The 20,843-nt window shown below is 34.1% G+C and overlaps 1 protein-coding gene and 1 non-coding gene across 2 annotated transcripts in view; one reads left to right on the top strand and one right to left on the bottom strand.

Annotated features, from left to right (window-relative positions):
- The window catches only part of DMD (dystrophin), a 2,686,579-nt gene that overhangs the window by 278,045 nt on the left and 2,387,691 nt on the right, over window positions 1–20,843 (top strand). The gene's annotated exons all lie outside the window — the stretch shown is intronic.
- On the bottom strand, window positions 10,569–10,675 carry LOC126000303 (U6 spliceosomal RNA). Its single transcript, XR_007492654.1, has one exon. It is a non-coding gene; the product is annotated as a U6 spliceosomal RNA (small nuclear RNA).

Raw genomic sequence — 20,843 nt, 5'->3', positions numbered from 1 at the left:
ACAGTGACATAAAATCAACACTTTTTAAGTAACTCAGTTAAAGGATAACATTTTATTTTTTAATGTTTTGTTTATTTTTCTTTCTTTTAAATAATATCTTTATTTAAATACCTTGATTACAGACTTGATTATAGTTTGTTTCAGTTATATAAAGAACAACCCCCCTCCCCTTCACCAGTGCAACAGTGCAACATTCCCATCACCAATTCCCCCAATCTCAGCAACTTCCCCACCAGCTGTATTTGAGACAGGCATTCTACTTCTCTTACTCATTGACATTGTCACCATAGTTGTCAGTGTAGTTATTTCTCTAGCTGCACTCACCACTCTTTGTGGTGAGCTTCATATCATGAGCCAGTCCTTCCAGCCCTCATCTCTATTGTCTTTGGGCATTATTACAATAATGCCTTTTATTTTTCTTAAAACCCATAGATGAGTGAGACTATACTGTGTCTATATCTCTCACTCTGACTTAGTTCATTCAGCATAATAGATTCCATGTACATTCATGTATAGAAAAATTTTATGACTTCATCTCTCCTGACAGATGCATAATATTCCATTGTGTATATGTACCATAGTTTATTTAGCCATTCATCTGTTGAAGGGCAGTTTGGTTGTTTCCAGTGACTGGAGTTTACAAATAGAACTGCAGTGAATATCGGTGTGAGGAAGAGATTTTTGAATTGTAATTTTGTGTTCTTCAAGTATATCCCTAGGAGTGATATAGCTGGATCATATGGAAGATCAATTTCCAGGTTTTTTTTAGGAATCTCCATATTGTTTTCCATAAGAGCTGTACTAGATGGAATTCCCAACAATAGTGAATAAGAGTTCCTTCCTAAAAAAAAAAAAAACAGTTCCTTTCTCCCCACATTCCCACCAGCACTGATTGGTCTTGTTCTTTGTGATGTGTGCTGATCTCTGTGGCGTGAGATGATACCTCATAGTTGTTTTGATTTACATCTCCCTGATTATTAGTGATTTCATTCTTTCATGCACATTTTGGTCATTTGTATTTCTTCTTTGACAAAGTGTTTATTTCTTTTCCCCATTTTTGATGGGGTTAGATTTTTTTTTCTTGTTAAGTTCTGTCAGTACCTTGTAATTTTGTATATTCTCTATATTAGCCCCTTATCCGATGGGTATTGGGTGAAGAGTTTCTCCCATTCTGTGGGTGGCTTTTGTATACTAGGCACCTTATTGATGAGGCTTTGGATACTATTTGCAAGAATTTTGTTGAGGATCTTCGCATCTGTGTTTACCAGGGATATTGGTCTGTAGTTTTCTTTTTTTAGCAGATTCTCTGTCTGGTTTGGTATCAAGGTGATGCTAGCTTCAAAAAAACTATTTGGGAGTGTTCCTATTCTTCAATTTCATGAAAGAGCATAATCAGCACTCTTAAATTTTCATGACTATTATTAATAATGACTAGTGCATCTGTTACATACTTAATAGTTTTATAGCTGCCTTAGCCTCCTTTTGGGATATCTTACCATATTATTACCTATATCTATGATAAAATTTCCTCCAAGAAGCTGGAACAGTATAGATCAATGAGGGCATTGGCTTTGCACGTGGCCAACCTGAGTTTCATGATCAGTATCCCATATGTTCCAATGAGTCTGCCAGAAGTGATTTCTGAGCACAGTGCTAGAGGAAACCCCAAGCACCACTGGTGTGGCCCAAAAATCCCCCCAAAATGTTGTCTCCAAATTAAAATGAAAAATTGGCATATAAAGGGAAAACAGTATTATGTTTTTAATTCAGTTAGAGGATTTGTTAGGTCTTGATATTGACAGAATTCAGTTATATAGTTACATATATGATATATACATATGCATCAGCTCAAGGGATATCTGGGAAATTGGTGGTGGGAATCTTGCACTAGTGAAAGGGGGTGTTCTTTACATGACTGTAATCATACAACAACAATCATATTTGTAATCATGGTGTTTAAATAAAGATAATAAAAATATTAAGTAAAATTAGAAAAATAAATTCTCCCAATGTTTCTCAGTGATTTAAATAAAAACAAATAAAATTTAAAAATAAATAAATTATATTAAAAGATGATTTCTTAATTGATCTTGCTTTTTCTAATTATGTAATAATACCTGCATGTAAAGTGAAAACTCATTTTGTTTACAGTTTAATTATATAAATACATTTATGTGTAGATATCTACATATCATACATACCTATATATCCATATATATATAAACAGATATATATATACATATACCTATGGAAATTTTTTCAGCTAAGTGATAAGATCAAAATATAATAGGAACTGGAACAGTAATACAAGTAATACAAGGGTACTTGTCTTGAATACAGATGATCTGGGTTGGATCAACATCTGATATGGTTCCCTGAGCCTTCTAGAAGTTATTCCTGGGTGCAGCATTTAGAGTAACAGCTTATCAATCACTGGGTGTGGCCCAAACAAACAAAATGTACATTCAAGACTGTAAACATTATGTCATATCAAAGTTATACTACTCAATTTTTGTTATATTTTTACATTTGTATTACTTTATTTTAATATGTGGCTTATATAGTTACTAATAATACATTTGTTCCTTGTTTTACATGTTCCAATACCTGTAAAACACTCTTCACCATTGTTACCAGATCCTCAATCGTGCCCACTAGGCAGGCTCTAAATAGTAAACTATATATCACCTGTTTACAAATAGTGGTAATAAATGTATTAAACAAAATTTCAGCATAAATTTATTAATAAAAATGTATATCACAATAGGGTCTTAAAATTTTCCTGAAGTTATTACTAAGCTATTTGTTTCTAATTGATCATTCTGTATTATGTTTTGTTTATTAATCTGAAGTAGCTTCTATGCTACTTTGACATCTAATTTGATGCATTAGTAAGTAATGAAAATTTTGGAGGTATCTCAGGTCCATCTATGCAGTCACATAACAGAAATTCTAGGTTATATGGCTGATATGTCAGTGGCTGTGGGCATGTCTTCATCTACCAAGAGATCAAAGAAGTACAGAAGGGCAGGAGGAGGCTACTCACACTCATTTCAAGAATACCCTAGATTTTTCAACCCAAATAAAAAGCAGCATACCTGGAATTTTGTGTGATTCGGTGTTTCTGCAAAGATCAGTGGTAAAGTAGAAGTCGGTTATTTACTGTGGTGTCAATTGTGGATTGTGTGTGCCACTGGTGTAGCTTCAGCTTGGCTCTGCATTCATTCCAAGAGTGACCAAGTTTTCAGTTTTGAGACCTATGTACCCATAATTTTTCACTGCAAGGTTTACATCTATTTTGAGAATAAATTGTGTTTATGAATCTTGATCATTACATAATTGCTGCTGTGGAACATATTTCTATACTTCCCAGTTTTTAAAAGTCTCTACAATAATGCATGACTGTATTACTGTAGATAGTAATATGTATCATTTTCATCTAGTAAATTGGTGAAAATATTTTGACCTGAAAGTCTCATCTTCCCCATGTTCAGGTCATAACAGATAAAAGTTTCACAGAGCTGCTCCAAGGTCTGTCTGGCTAGTAAAACTTTGCCTATATAGTGTTTAGGATCTTTCAGCCTTGTTCTCTAGCTAGACTCCATCCTCCATTAGCCAAATCATTGGCACATTTCCAGGTGATTTTGAAGTAATTTAGAGAATATCCTAACACCCTGCACTGTTGGAAATACATGCAGAGTCTTTCAGAAATTATGTGTGTGTATATATATAAGAGACAAACAGAAAAAATAGTTGAAATCTCCATATCTGCGTGGATATTACTTAACTAACACATACCTTTGGAGTCTTCTTAACTAACACCTACCTTTGGAGTTTCTATTCAGTGTTCTAGCTCATTGATTTTGCTGCGTTAAAAAATCACTGTGAACATATTTCTAAATAATCTAGCTAGCTCCATATTTGTCTTCTAAATTGCACTAAATACAATTGGTGATTGTAACTTTGCCTTCACTTCCATCTATTAACTATTTTTGAAAAGTGCATAACTTAATTGAAAGATAAGTACAACCTTTTCACTTAGAATCTTTCTGCAAATTATAAAAGATGCTTTACCAGTCTGAATAGTTCATTGAGTTTGACTGTACTTGGGTATGATGCAAAAGTGTGTGTCTATGGCAACTCTGTGTCATAAAGTATTTGATGGGCTTTTATTGAATGTGACTCCTTTTAAATTGACTTAATGGAGTGAATAAAACTGGATATATAATGAAATTCTAAGATTAAAACATCATAATTGAAGTAAGATAATATGAAGAGCTTCACACAATAATGACTGAGCTACATCTGAATACATTCTTCCTTAAACACAAGTCAACTCAGTAAAACAAACTTTGTAATGATTCATTGTGATATAATAACAGTGTGTTTGTGACAAATATCACCCATTTTAAATATAAGATGTCTTACAGTATATCAGGTTCTTTGCAATAATTCACTACATTTGAATATTTAGCTAACCCTGGATATAAGTCAGTCCATTACCTAGATGAAGAAATGTGCACACAGAAAGTTTACCTGACATGCTTGATAATTAGAAAGTGATGAATTCATGTTCAACTTCAGATACTCTGCTAGTCTAATATTCATGTTACTGTACTCATTTATGGAGGAGCAATGAGTTCCTGTGAAGAGCAGACGAGTCACACCAGCTTTTGTAATGTTTTTCAGGAAGAGTGATGTGTTCCTACTAGCACTGGTTTAGTAATTTCTCGTATCTTTCATTTATTGGTTCCTTCAGGGTAAGAAAATCTTCCATTTTGACAGATTTTGCTTTTTTATACCCCTTCTAGGGACACGATGTTAATATTAAATCATTATATTTATTCTCCCTGACTTGGCAAAAATGGAGAGTTCTCTGTTATTAAAAAAAACAGATCAGCAAAAATTCTCTGATTTTGGTGCCAAAACTATTGGACAGAGTATAGGGTGCTTGCTTTGCACATGACCTACCAGTTTTTGGTCCCTGTTATTCTTATGGTCTTCTGACCCTGGCAGGAGTGAACCCTTAGAATAGAGCCAGGAATTACCCATAAGCATTGTCAGTAGTAGCAAAAAAAAAAAAGGATCAAGAGAGACTATACAGGGGAGTAAGACACTTGCGTTGCATGCAGCTGCCTTTCATTCCATGCAAGATATTGGGTATAGTTTCTTGAACACCACTTGGCATGATCCACCCTGAGAAATGATTGGAAATTTCCACAATTTTTTTACAAGGAATATTGTCCCCTACTTTTCCTTTTAATTTATAAGACTCTTCCAGGAGTCCTAAAACATTTTAAACAGGGGACCATTCACTGTCCCTCAGACCACTGGAGGGCAGACAATTTGTTTAGTAAAAACAAAACTTATGAACAAATTCCTATGCACACTGCATAATCTTATTTTGAAGTGAAGAAACAAAATGGGAACAAATATGATATGTGGCCTGTGGGCCGTAGTTTGAGGACCACTGCTTCTCAAATCAAATAAACATGAATAATATGAAATTTTGAGTAATCCACTAATTACTGATCATTTTATATAAGGTTATACTTCATTAAGCATCATCACACGAACTGTATTCACTGTCTTGAGAGTGATTTCTCCCATTGTCAGTGAGAAATCATCCTTGACAATAATTTCTTGCACTCTTAATAAATGCAAGTTGAGATTCAGGTTCAGGATTTTGTTTTTATTTTATTTTTTGTTTTTTTTTTGTTTGCTTTGTTTTTGTTTTTTTGGGGGGCCACACCCAGTGATGCTCAGAGGTTACTTCTGGTATGCACTCAGAAATTGCTCCTGGCTTGGGGGAACATATGGGATGCTGGGGTTCAAACCAACGACAGTCCTGGGTCAGCCATGTGCAAACGGGCAAAAGGCCAACACTGTGCTTTCGCTCCAGCCTCATGTTTTTAATTTTGAATGTGTGTAGTAGATGCACACATATAAATCACAAGTACACATGACTACATATCAAAATATACTTGCGATGTCTGTTTATTGTGTAAATAAATTACCACTGATTTCAGTGCTTAGTTGAGGTTTTACTATGATAAAATGGCTTCATTATCCTTTTGAGGTAATCTGCTACCAGCGCTTTTCCAGCAGCCTGGCTCTCCCCCTACTTCTTTGATTCCCACCCCCATTCAGTTGATGCAATTATACTTGCATAATTCTGAGAAAGATTTCCTGGCACTGTAGATTTACAAAATTGTTTATATGACTTGAGCTCAAATGATGTTTTCATTCAATTTGTTTACCTTTTACCTTGAGGAGAGGTTTTTTTTTTTTTTTGGTTAGAAGAAAACATTAACAAGAGATATTATCATACAGCTAGACTGGGTTTATTTTAAATCAGTACTGGTTGCATGAGATCTAGAAAGTATAGGATTAGCTCTGAGTAAAATTTTCTCAAATGATGGTAAAATATCTAACTCTATTAAATACTAATTATTTTGTGAACTACCTTGGAGTACACTGCCAACAAGTTTTCAGCTAAGAAATGGACTATTCGTTTATTGCTCATTTTCTACAAATCAAGGAAATCTGTTGTTCTTCAATTTAGATTGATGTTGACAAGGGCCTCTTCGTAACAGCAGGTGTTATGCTATAATTGGTCATTATAGAATTATGTTTTGCTTGAAGGAATTCAGGGAAAAAACATCATTTTTGTGTATATTTACTCTGGTTGAGAAATCAAAAGAAAGACAAGAGAGATCATATGAAAAATTAGCAGAATTTGTCAATTAATTGCATTACCACTATGTTTAAGAGGCACTAAAATAAACATGAGCATTCAGAAAAAATAGTCTTGGACCTAATCTGCAAAATACCACTCTTATCATTAGTTTGTATTTCCATGTAAAAATTAAGATTAGAAGATTATTAGAATAGAAGTGTAAGAGATTAGAATAGAAGGAGGACAGTCCAGTTAGATATTCTTCTTGAAGGTATAATGAGAAACATCAAGCTACAGAAGTAAATTTGGTAGTAGTATTAAGTAGTCACTTGTAAGTGCATTTTCCAAGGCATATATAAAATATTTAAACCGACATTCAAATTAACATATAGGATTATTTAGAAAGCACCTAGAAACAGATGTCCCAGAGAGACAAAATTAAAGCAAAATTACTATTGAGTAAAATAACATTCTACTACGGCCATAGCAATAGTATAACTGGTAGGGAGTTTGCTTTGCATATCACTGACCCAGATTCCATAGATACCTTGCATTTTATATGGTCCATGGAAGCCCACCAGAAGTGATCCCTGAATGCAGATCTAGGATCAAGCTCTGAGCATCACTGGGTGTGACTTCAAGTATAAAATAAAGTAAAATGTTACTGATTTCAAGTAATAGGTCTAAAACATATGTGTAGTAGACATTCATATTATAAAACAAAGAAAATAAGTATAATACAGTGGAATTTAGTCATGCTTTTGTAATCCATCATTTAACAGCAAAAGTGAATATCAGAATATCTGAATAACAAAAATATCTAAACATTCACAAACATCCACTTCTAATGCCAAAGTTTATGTTATTTAATTGCTTTATATGCTTTTTTATAGGTATATTTACTTGTTATACTTGTCTCATAGTAAAATCAACATTTGAGGTCCTAGGACCAATGTTAACCATGAACTGGGTTTTAATATATTTGCCACATAGAAACACAAATATGCTAATATTGCTAGATATACTGAGGTGAAGATCACTTTGAATGGTACTATGTCTTTATGAATTTATAAATGAAATAAAATAGAATTTTGTTAGACATATAGATCTTACTGATAGAGAACTATTCTGTACATTAGCAAAATATACTCTGCTTAGCCGACATTGCTAATGCACAAAGGTTCTTATTCCTGGATGTATATTAGTATAATTTTGTGAAACTTAATGTACTTTAAAGTAATGGAGCCCTGGCTTTACTTTTTCCTAATCATGTAATCACTAACATATTCTTACCATCTACCACTACATCTTTCTTAGATTCTGCAATATAAAAATGTTTCTTAGAAAATTTTCCTGTCCTCTCTCAAACTGAGGTTGAGAGCCTCTAAAAGAACACTGCCCATTTTCAGCTTATTTAATTTTTATCCCATTTTATTGCTTTTCTTTTCTTCAAACAAAACCACATAATGTGAACTATCTAGTTCTGCCTCTCAAATAGAGGGTAAAATAAGGGAGGGTACCAGGACCAAACATATATGATCACTAAGTAGTAAGCTAGACACAGAGGGGACCACTTATTCTAGCAGCCCAGGGGGTGAGGGTGAGGTATATGGGATGCAAGATGGGAATAGAGGTGGAGGGAGGACAAATTTGGTGATGGGAATTCCCCTGATTCAATGTTAATATGTACCTAAAATACTACTGTGAAAATATGCAAGCCAATGTGGTCAAAATAAAAATTATTTTAAAAAAAGAAGAAAAAGAAAAGAAAATTTACTTAGTGGTGAAATCCAGAGCCCCATCCTAAAGGATTCTCTTTAGTAAGTTGTATATAAAGTCATGCATGTAATACTGGTATATTCAAGAGACATTACATTGAAAATATCTCTTCCATTCTGAGCTCTGGAGTCTCCATTACAATTGTTATTGGGTAAGACTATTAAGCTACAATTACTTTCACAATATCTGAAGGTATCTCAGCAATTCGTTGTATTAGTCCTATTCTTGCAGTTTTACTCAACATTTTACATGAAACAATTGGCAAATTAATTCATTATTATTGGATTGGCTTCATGGACAGCATCATTTCTCTGTCTCCCAGATCTCATGTAAGTTTAAAATGTCCTCTCCTTCCCCTTTTCTTTATTATTGTAGTAGATATACCTGACTGGTGTGAAGCTCATACGTTTATATTGTGGATTTTTTATCATGCCAAACTCTACTCAGGTCTTACTCTTGACTCTTTTCAAAGATCACTCTTGACAGTGCTTGGGAACTATATGCGGTTCTGGGTGCTCAGACTGTCCTGTCTACTGGTTTCACTCTCAGGTCATGGTACTCACATATCTCTAGTTTAGTTTAGTTGAGTTTATCTTAGCTTAGATATGTTTAGTTGAGTTGAGTTAGGGGATCATACCTGCAATGCTTAAGAGTCACTCTTGGCTCTGCACTCAGGAATTTATCCTGGCAGTGCTACAGAGTCCACATGGGATGCCATAGAGAAAATCCAGGTACATTGTATGCAAGGCAAGCCCCCTATCATTTGTACTATCTCTTTGGCTCCACTAGCACAGCTCTTTAGTCATAGTTCTTGCAGGGGATTGTATCCATTCTTGTAATGCTCACACTCACATAGCTAGGTTGTAGATAGAAACCATGTGCAGTACAGAGTATGGCAAACAGCATAGCATCATACTTAAGTGGCAGAAATGTCAAGACGACACTTAGCACATATGGGACAAACAGGAATTTGAACATGTGACTATATGCTTGAAAAGCAGGTACTTCAAGCACCTTTACTCTTTCTCCAGGCCCTTTTCAAGGCTTTAATAATCAGTTGGCGAATTAATTCATTATTTCTAATGTTGTAACATTCTCCTTATATACAATTTTCAACATCTCCATATTCATATTCATATCCAGATCTCTTGCTAATACTATTCTGAATTATCTACTATATAGAGACATGCATTTAGAAGACCAATAAACATGGCTGTTTACAGGGTATATTTTGTTTTGTTTCAGTTTCCTTTTGATTTGGGGCCACACCCAACAATGCTCTGGGGTTAGTCCTGGCTTCACACTTATAAATCATTCATGGTGGTGCTCGGGAGACCATATGGCATGTGGGAATTGAATCAAGATCAGTCTTGTACAAGGCAAGCACCCTACATGCTGTCCTCTCCCTTCAGCTCCTATCAAGGTAGACTTTGAAAAACTCATATTGAGCATACAGAAAAAAACCCTCAGATATATTGCTATTTAATTTTCAACAAAGGAGCCAAAAGCATAAAATGGTGAAAGTAAAATCTCCTCTAAAAATGGAGTACAAAAACTGGCTAGTGATAGGCAAAAAAAATGGGTCACTCTTTCATACCAGGCACAAAAGTTGATTTAAAATGGATCAAACTTAAACCTAAATCCATAGAATACACTGACATAAACTTAAGCAAAACACTCCATGACAATAGCTGCAGTGTTTTCTTCAGTGATTTGTTTCTATAGACAGAGAAACAAAAGCAAAAATGGTATTGTATAAAACTAAGAAACGTTAGCATTATGAACAAGAAGGTATCCTATTGAATGAGTGAAAATATTTACATGCTATACATCTGATAAAGGCTAATATCCAAGATAAACTCCTCATACAACTCAATAAAAACAAAACACAATTCAATCAATAAACAGAAGGTGAAAATGAACACTTTCTTAAGGAAGTCAAACAAATGTCAGAGTAAGAGTACAAGTGGAAAAAACTTTTTTAAGTAAACCATGGATATGTAATTTTATTACTTGTGAAAATTATTGTAATTGGTGTAACTCTTTGAACTTCATAATCCACAAAACAAAAATCATAATAGTTTAAAGATATTCTTGTAAAAATAATTTTTTAAATATGGAATGCTTCATGAATTTGCATGTTATCCTTGTGCAGGTGCCATGCTGATTTTCTCTGTATCGATCCAATTTTAGTATATGTGCTGCTGAAGCAAGCACTTCTCACAAAATTTTTAAATATAATTTTTATTTTAATCATAGAGGCCTACATATCATTGACAATAATATTTTAAGTACATATTAACATAAACTCAGGGGAATTCCCATCACCGAATTGTTTTCCCTCCACGTCCGTTCCCGTCCTACCTCCCATATCCTTCTCTCTCATCCCCGGGGCTGCCAGAATAAGTGGTCCCCTCTGTGCCTAGCTAACTACTTAGTGGTCCTACACCTGTTTGGTCTTGGTACCTCCCTTATTTCCCGCTCTAGTTGGGAGGCGGGACTAGAAAGTTCAAGTTATGTAGTTTTGTTTGAAGAAGAGAAAAGTAAAAACTTCTTATCACTGATTACCAATGAAATGCAAGTCAAATGGCAATGAGTTATCTTCTTACACCTATGAGAATGACCTAGAAACTACCAGTGCTGTCTGACTATGGAAGAAAAGCAATCCTTATTCAGTGGTTTCAGGAACGTAAAGACGTTCAATCTCAATTGAAAAGGGTACAGTGATTTCCCTCCAAAACTAAAACTAGAACTAGCATTTAACCATTTATTCTACTTCTAGTTTTCTAGTTAAAGAACAAAAACACTTATTTAGAAAGATATATGCATGCCTTCGTTTATTGCACTGCTCACTATAACTAAGATCAGGATTAACCTAAGAGCCCATTAAAATGAGTAGATAATACATTATGGTATACATACATATGTATAAACTGGAATAATACAAGAAAGGATTAAGCCTTGCTTTCTGCTACATCATGGATAGAACTGGAGAGTGTTATACTAAACAAAATAAACATGAAGAAAAAATTCAAATACAAGATGATCTCACTCAAGAACAAAGTCAGGGAAGAGACACTATAATAAAAATAAAAACTTAGAATCTAAGCACAGTATTGCTGAGAGTCAGAAACTATGTGAAAAGAACAGAAAGGTACAGTAGACTCTGATGTAGGAAGAGATATTGACCCTTTGTTGGTAAGGATAACAACAAGTCTTCATTATAAGACTGAAACATTGACATTCCTTAAACCAGTATTACCTCAAATCACATTAGTGTTTCAAAAATCCTCTCAATATAGACTCATTAATCAGAAATATTTCTTTTTGTTTGTTTTCTTTTGTGACCACACCGATTATCAAGGCTTACTCCTGGCTCTATGCTAAGGAATCACTACTGGAAGGGCTAAAGGGACCATATGTGGTACCAGAGATCAAAGTTGGATTGGTTGCATGCAAAGCAGTACCTTACTTACTATATAATACTGTCTTCAACCCCTGCAGAAAGAATTTCTTTAGCTATATTTATGCTGCTGCTTTAAACATATTCATTCCACACTGAAGTGATTAAAAAAATGAAGTCTGCTCTTAGATTAGAACATTTTACTCTTGGGCTTTTCATGTTATGTTATGTTATCAATCTTGCTTTTAGTTGTCGTAGGAAAAATTGTTATTGTATGTTTCATTCTTGAGAGGTACCCATGCCTGGATTTCTACCAATGGACGAAAATCAACCATCTATAGATCCAACTCAGTCATAGACATTAATTCCTGAGAACCTGTGCTAACTTGCATTTAACCTCAAGCTATAAATGCAAATAAGTGCATTATAAAATGCACATTACCTGAGAGAGTTCTGCTCAGTTGTGGTATAAATAGCTTCTTCTCTTCTCTACCACACTCTGGACATGCTTCCTTAGGACTCAATAGAGATCCAAGAACTGATCTTCTACTCAGTGAAATTCTAGGGTGTTTTGTAATTGTCCTAGCAGTGGAAACCCAGTCTTTAATGGGCAATTATAAGTGCAACTTTGATTCTCTATTTCCAGTGGGAAGCAATAGAGTTTATATCTATCTTAATGCCCTATATTATGTAGAAATAGGTCTGTTGAAATACTGCTTTGAATTTATGTTAGCAAGAGTTCCACCATGACAATTCAGGATTTTATGCAGCCTAGGCCTCTGAGCCTTAAAGAAAGGAGGCCTTCTGATTAACCAGGAACTCCACCCCTACTATTTTGGTAATAGCATTGTGTGCAACCTTGCCCACATCCTTATCTATGCTATACATTAAACTTGGCTCTGATGTGAGTACAAAGTGTGTCAGACATGGAAGAGAGAAGGGGGCTATCGTTCATTCACACGGGATGCAGGTGGAACGAGAAAGGATATCTGTAGTTAAAGTTAGAAGGAACTGTTATTTCTCATGTCAAGAATGATTGTTACAATGACTTTGAATTATTTAATGATTTCTGTATGAAATGCTGTATAGAATATCTCTGAAATTCTATAAAAGCTGTAAGCTGTACGTGCTTGGGGTCCACAGACCAGGCACTTTATTAAGAAACTGTTGGACCCCTGGGATCACAGGTAATAAATATAAAATCATGATTTTATTTGCATTGCCTATTGGCAGCCTCTGTCTCTCTGGTTTTTGGGGTGATGAGCAATTCTAACTCTAAAAGGTCTTTGCATCACCTAATGTGTTCCACATCTTAATAAGTTTATATTTTATAAAGTACACTCAGTTTCCATTAATGAGCAAATTAGTAGTTTTTTTCTATATCATTAAAATATATCTACTTAAAAGTGAAATTCCATACTAATGAAAATTTAATTTTTATGTTATGAGGTAATGCTATTATATAAGCATTTGAGATCTTTTGCAATAAGAGCAAATATTTATGATGCCTGACCATAAGTAATCAACTATAAATAGAATTTCATGAAATTTTTCTCTACTGTGATTGGCTATGATAATTTTCTCAAGTGGCATAGACCAAACAAATAACTATATTTCAACATGACAATGGACAGAGGTCAAGTATAAAATACTCCAACAGGCCTTATCACTCCTTTAAAAAATCTTTTCTGACCATCATGTTTTATTCAGCAAGAGAAATAGGAGTTTTCTTTAATGCACTTTTGCAGTTTTCTCATTGAAATGTAGTTATTTGCCTATAAGCCTGTCAGAACTTGAGCTATTATAACAAAATGCCATAGATGGTGTGGATTAAATGACAAATATTTTTCTATACTCTTCCTGAAGACTGGGAAATCAAGATCAAGGTACTGAAGGATTTGCCTTCTTTTTAGAAGTTTCTCCCTGACTTCCAGATGGCTGCCTCTTCTGTTTCTATACAAGGCTTGGAGATAAAGCTGTGTCTGTCTCCCTCTTTCTAGATGGAAAATAATCCTATCCTGATGGCCCCTTCTATATGACCTCATTTAAACCTACCTTCCAATGTCTCTTATCTCCTATCATATTGTTGAGCTGTTGCATATGAATTAGATGTGGTGTGTGGTCACACAAATATTTATCATAATGAGGACCATATTAATTAAAAATGGTATTTCTAACTTGATGGTGATAACCTTGAATGAGGAGAACTTTTATTGGGACCATGAAGAAAGACTTTTGGGGTTAGACAAGTTAGTAGTATGCCTGGAGCCTGTAGTTGGTCTTCTGCAGGATGCTTTATGGGTAAGGTCTCCCTGTTTTTAGGCCAAAGGTTTTCTATTTCCCCAACTTTTTTGTGCCTATGCTAAATAACTGCCACACCCCACTTCTTTGATGTTTTTATTTCCTTTATTTTTTATTTTATCTTAAATAGCAGCTTCTAAATTTTTCATAGAGCATTGGGACAGAGACGACTCTGCTGTACCTCATATTTCTACATTTTTCTATAAGTTAAGAAGAAAGAAAAAATAAAGCCTGGTGCAAGGGGCCAAGTTGTATCAGGTGCATTGGTGGAGAAAAAAAGGACAGAACTAAATATCCAAGCCAAAATCAACAACAGTAGAATCAAGAGACTTAAACTTTAACAATGTAAATTTAAATGGGCCTGTTATACTGGCAGGTCAGGGGGCAAAGGGCTGTGGTATAGGATGTACTCTGGAATCATTGGTAGAGGGAGGTAGACACTGGTGGTGGGAATGGCCCTGATTCACTGTATATCTAAAATTCAACTATGAAGACCTTTGTTGATCACAATGGTTTCAATAAAATAAAATTAAAAATTATAAAATGGTATTTCTAGGGGAAAGAAGACTTCATTAGATTTTTTTCATTCCTCCTGATTAGCAAAATGGATGGCAATTCAATACATATAAAATATGATCTATAAACTATTAAACATGACAGTTGTCTGCATCTATTTATAATTTATATTATACTTCAGTCATGTTTGTTGGTGATAATACTTTTGCAGATTTTAATTGAACAGTCTAATTATATCACTATTCATATCTAGAATATTCTTAGGTACAGAGTAATAGAAGGAAATGGTAAAATTCTTCATGTGTTAGTCTCTATTTAATTTTTCTTCTTAAAAAGTTGTAATGATAAATCAATATGTTGTTCAATAGTATAACTAGAGGGAGGTGAGTTTTTTATTTGGGGGCCACATTCAGTAATGTTCAGGCATCACTCCTGGCTCTGCACTCAGGAATTACTTCTGGTGGTGCTCGGGATACCATATAGGTGTCAAGAATCATATTCTGAGTCACCCCTATGCAACTCGAGCTCCCTGTACTATAGTTCCAGCCCAAGGAGTGACATTTTTATCAGTGTGGTGCTTAGTTTTTTATGATCAAATATTATAGTCTGTGTATAAAATATGTTACATTGCCATTATATAAACATAGTTACATGAGTAATGAGTTGATTACCATTGCATCATATAATCATCATTATTGTTTTGCCAAAACTGACAGTTCTTCAGGAAATTCTCCTCTCATTAAATGTGTCCCATCAAGATGTGTTTAAGATAGAAATTTATATATATAAATTAAATCTGTGTGTGCAGATCTAGAAATTTATTGTTACTATCAACAGTTTATCAGAGCAATCTTATTAGAATCTTTTATTCTTCTTATACTGTAAGGGTTTCTCCATATCAGTTGGGAAGTACACAAGGGATTCCTAGATGTGATTATGATCTAAAGCTCACTCTTCCGGGGTTAGATTTGTCCTAAGTGATCCTGGTCTTTCTACTTTCTACATCACTTGCTTTCTGCCCCAAATAAGAAGTATCTTAAGGGATTTTGTAAGTTTTTCTACTTTCCTCTGTAAGTTATTTGAGAACCATCTCAATAAATGGTTCTGAGAACCATACTAAAATAAACATGTTTGATGTCCACTTTTATATTGAATACTTGCAATTTTCTATTGTCTCTTCTATTTTTCAAATTTAATCATTATTATAGAGTATTATATAGGCATATTTTGGCAGAATTTCCAGTACTAAAAGTAGATATGTATGCATATTGCTCTGTATATTAAATTCTGAATTATTTTCCAAAATATAAATATTAATACATTTTAAGATAAATTATTTAAAAGTCAAATTTAAGTTTCCTTATTGCACTTAACTATATAATGAATAATAAGTGAAATAGTTTATGACTAACGATAATTTTAAGTAGTAATCTGGAGATAAGGTTAGAAGAACTTGATGTGCAATGTCCCCATAAGTTCACATGTAAACTTTCTGTTTCAAAATTAAAGTCTGTTTGACACAGATGGCAGGATGATGCCACAGTTTCCAATCTGCTCTTTAGTGGAGATATGGCATATGTTTATTGCTGATTGCAAGTATATTGGCACATTACATTTTTATATTTAGGATTTTATATCCTAATGTAAATTTAATAAAGAAATGACTATTTTTATGGAACATGTAGAATATCTGTTGCTTTGATTCTAATCAAAGAAAAATAGTTTTAATATACAATCACATAATAAGGGAGTTAAATTGCATAGCTAAAGAGAGTTAAATGCACAGTTATCTTATATATATACACATTCAAGAGTAGAGGTTCAATACATTTCTCTGGATAAATTTTTGGCTAAACACGTTGTAGTATATATACATAATAAAATACCACTCTGCTATTAAAAGAGAAAAAATAATGGCTGGAGACAAAATAGGTAAAAATAGAATTTCACTCTTGTGAAATAAGAATAACTAAAACAAATGAGCTGGAAAAAATAAGGTAATTGCCAGGCTCAGTGAAAATTTCTGGTAGTTACTGAGAAAAAGAACATGATTGTAGGAATAGGTTAAGGAGTCTTTTGGGAGGTGAAATAACAATTAAACTTTGTGGTTATATATGGTGAGGCTTATACATATGGAGGTATAAATATATAACCATGAATAATTTTATTACTGAAAATCTAAAATTCTAATGCTATAAATTATTATAAACTTTTTAATAGTTAAGAATATTTTGTAGTGATAAAACATGAGCTTGATAAAAATGCAAAAATTAGTCAATATCTAGTCAGTTCCTTCCATCCTACCATGTGAATCCTTTTGACAAAGATGATTGCTCATCAGAAAAACATACTTCTAGAGCTAGACTTCCTGCATTTTAATTTGCCCTAATTAAATATTTTTCCACTGGAAAGTAACATGTTTCTGCTGGGAAAAACCACTATCAAACCCTTAATACTATAATCTTTTTTGTGGTTTTGAAATAATGTGCATTGGTATTATCTAAAGTTGTATCTTTACCTAGTAACATGACACATTCAAGTAAAGTCAATTACCTTTCTTATTTATTAATTTTACTAAGAATTGCCAAGTTGATGAATTTTTTAAGATGTCACTAAAATTAATGATATCTGAGCCCTGCTGGAGGTGGTCCCTAAACAAAACAATTTCTTAATAAAAGACATACTTAGGGGCTGGAGAGATAGCATGGACATAGGGCATTTGCCTTGCATGCAGGACAGTGGTTCAAATCCCGGCATCCCATATGGTCTCCAGAGCCTGCCAGGAGCGATTTCTGAGCATAGAGCTCAGGAGTAACCCCTGAGCTCTGCTGGCTGTGACCGCAAAACAAAAAAATAATACATACCTAGCATTCATAAGCATCTATAGTTCCAAAGCTCTATTGAAATGTTTTCTGAAATTAGAATGATTCTCAAGACCGAAGAGATAGTACAGAGAATAAAGAATTTGCTTTGTACTCAGCTAACCTATAACCACCCCTCAGCACTCCGTATGACCCCCCCCCCACCCCAAGCTCCTTAGGTGAATTCTAAGTACAGAGCCAAGAATAAGTCCTGAGCACAATAATGTATGGCCAGCTACATCTCACAAGAAGAATCTTTAGAATAATTATTTGCAAGGCACTAATATTCACTAGATTATAATGGTTTTCTAGAGGGTCATAGAAGAGAACTCATAAGGCACTAATGCATGCAGTAAATGTGGAATGCCTGGTTTCAAACTTTATATTGCTTGTTCTGTTGAGCAATGCTTTGATTGATGCTGAGCACAGAGTCAGGAGTAGCTTGATTAGAGATGCCATTTGTGATTCACCAAACACATACATCATTTTTTGAAATTTTTTCCATGAAAACCTTTGAAATTACCATATAGACTTACAGCATCATCAAATCAGACAGAATCTTTGAAACAAATTGATAGCAGTGACTTTAATTTGTAGAACCAGGTACATAATTGCATCATGGAATAGTTTCAGTTCATATAGTTCTCTTAAAAAACCTCATATTAAAATGCAAGCTGAAAATTAATATTGGTTTGGGTTACTAATCTCATAATAATTTAGTTTGTGTCACAATTATTTACTACCTGAATAACTGTAACTGTCTTAAAGCTGATGATCAATTGCCTCTATTATTATGATTCAGAATTTCACACTGCAGTTTGGGCTGTAATTATGTCATTTATCCTCTACATTATCTTCTGAAATTTCCTTAAGATTGACTTAAATTTGTAGCCACTTAACTTAATCCAATATTTTCTTTATTAAACTGACCTTTATTATTGTTTTATATAACCTAGTACTAAGGTCTTAAAGATTAAGAATACATTTTCTATGAGTTTATTTTTATTTAGCAACTATATTTAAGTGATATTCACTATTTCAATGGTTTGCCAAGTGGTCAGGATCACAGCTGGTCTGTTCAATGGATATGATAAACAGTTATATTTTTAATGCTTATTTCAGCACTTTCCTTAAGGACAAGAAATTGACACTTTTGTAGTCTCACTCATTTATGGGTTTAAAAAATAAAAGATATTATTGTAATAATACCCAGAGACAATAGAGATGAGAGGTGAAAAGACTGGCTCATGATATAAAGCTTACCACAAAGGGTGGTGAGTGCAGTTAGAAAAATAACTACACAAAAATCATGGGGCCGGCGAGGTGGCGCTTAACTCGCAAGAGCTAATCAAGGAAAGATCGCGACCGCGGTTTGATCCTCCGGCGTCCCATATGGTCCCCCCAAGCCAGGGGCAATTTCTGAGCGCTTAGCCAGGAGTAACTCCTGAGCATCAAACGGGTGTGGCTCGAAAAATAAAACTATCATAACAATGGTAATGAGTGAGAAAAGTACAATACCTGTCTCGAATATAGGCAGGGATGGGGAAGGAGGGAGATAGGGACATTGGTTGTGGAAAGTTGCACAGGTGAAGGTAGCTGTTCTTTTTATAACTGAGGCCCAACTGCAAACACATGTGTAATTTTGAAGAATAAAATATTTAAAAAGGACAAAAATACATATATTTATATGAGTATATATGCCTAATATCAGTTTAGTGTCATATGTTCCTGAAATGTATGTACTTAAACATGTTACAAATATACATATATAATTAAGTTACAGAGCATTCTAGATCAACTACTGACAAATTTGAAAGTTTGAAATATTGGTTAGTTGGATTTGTGATGTATATGTAACCCAAGTAATTAATTACTCATTTGCTAATGCTATTTGTCCCGGTAGTTACTATTACTTTACACCTGATTATTGCCAGATAAAGTAGTCACTTTGTTTGACATGCTTCCTTACTCAAATTCCCAGAACTCACTCTTCAAACTGTTATTAAAAAAAAAGAAAGATTTTCATAAGAGGCTAGTCAGTTCATGCTCCCTGTATTGTTAAAAAAAATAAGGTTTATATTATCATTGCCCCAAGGATGAAATCTAAATTCTGAATTCTGTAAGACACTCGACCATCCTCTGCAAAGATATCAAGTGTGAGGGGACCAGGAAAGATATCATATCCCCTTATTCTCGGACTCCCCAGGAAATTCTACAACACACACCAGTCTTTGTCATTCTCATGGTACATCTCCAAAATTCTGCACTTTCTAACTAGAAGATATGCTGCTGTTAGTGGTGAGCTATAGAGTGGGTTCTAGGCAGAAAACTATTATTCTCCTACTTGGTCTACTACAACCTTGACCAATTATGCTAGTGAAATGCCAAGAAGATGAAAAAAAATTTTTTATTTCAGGGCCACACCAAGCAATGTCATATCGGGTCCCAGGGATTGAACATGGGTCAGGTGCCTCCAAGTCAAGTGTCCTGCCCACTGTACTCTGACCCTCTTGGTTAACTATTATTTCAGTTTAGTTTAGTTTAATTTAGTTTAGTTTAGTTTTTGGTCACACCTGGCGGTGCTCAAGGGTTACTTCTGGCTCTGCACTCAGAAATCACTTCTGGCAGGCTCTGGGGACCACAGGGTATGCTGGGAATCAAACTCTCATTTGTTCCTACTGCTGTGCTACCTCTCCGGCCCCTACTTTACATTTTAAAAGAAATATTTGACTATAGTTAGTTCATACTTGTTTAACTTCTTAATAAAATAATCTCTATTTTGGTTTAAGATTAATCTTCACCAAAATATTTTGTTATATTAAATAAAATTTTGGGTCTCCAAATATATATTTTAGAAAAATCTTCCTCTAAATACAAGAAAGATGTTTTAACATCGCAGCAGAAGAGTCATATAGACAGAATGGTTTTAAAAGAAAATGGTTTAAAATAGAAATACCTTCCTTACTTTCATAGAGTATATGGAAATAATTACAGTCATTAGAGAAACTAACATTTCTTGTATTCTAAATAAGTCAATAGAGATGTTGAAGAATTTAAAGATGCTTGCATAAAAGAGGCATGCTATCTAGTTTTTAAAAGGAGCAATATGCAAATGAAGACATTAGCAAGCAATTAAATACTAAGAGGATGCATTATTTACATTCAACACATAAGTGGTTTTCTGGAAGATTTAGGATTGTGAGGACCTTACTATTTAACATGATTTTTTTTTGTTTTCCATTTTTGAATTTGTGTTTGAAAATGGCCCACAAGGGCAATTGGTAGACTTGCTATCTTTATCTAG

The sequence above is a fragment of the Suncus etruscus genome, chromosome X (assembly GCF_024139225.1).
Source record: "Suncus etruscus isolate mSunEtr1 chromosome X, mSunEtr1.pri.cur, whole genome shotgun sequence".
NCBI classification, from domain to species: domain Eukaryota; kingdom Metazoa; phylum Chordata; class Mammalia; order Eulipotyphla; family Soricidae; genus Suncus; species Suncus etruscus.
The sequence above is the reverse complement of the archived record's forward strand: the minus strand, read 5'-3'. Positions and strand labels throughout refer to the sequence as shown.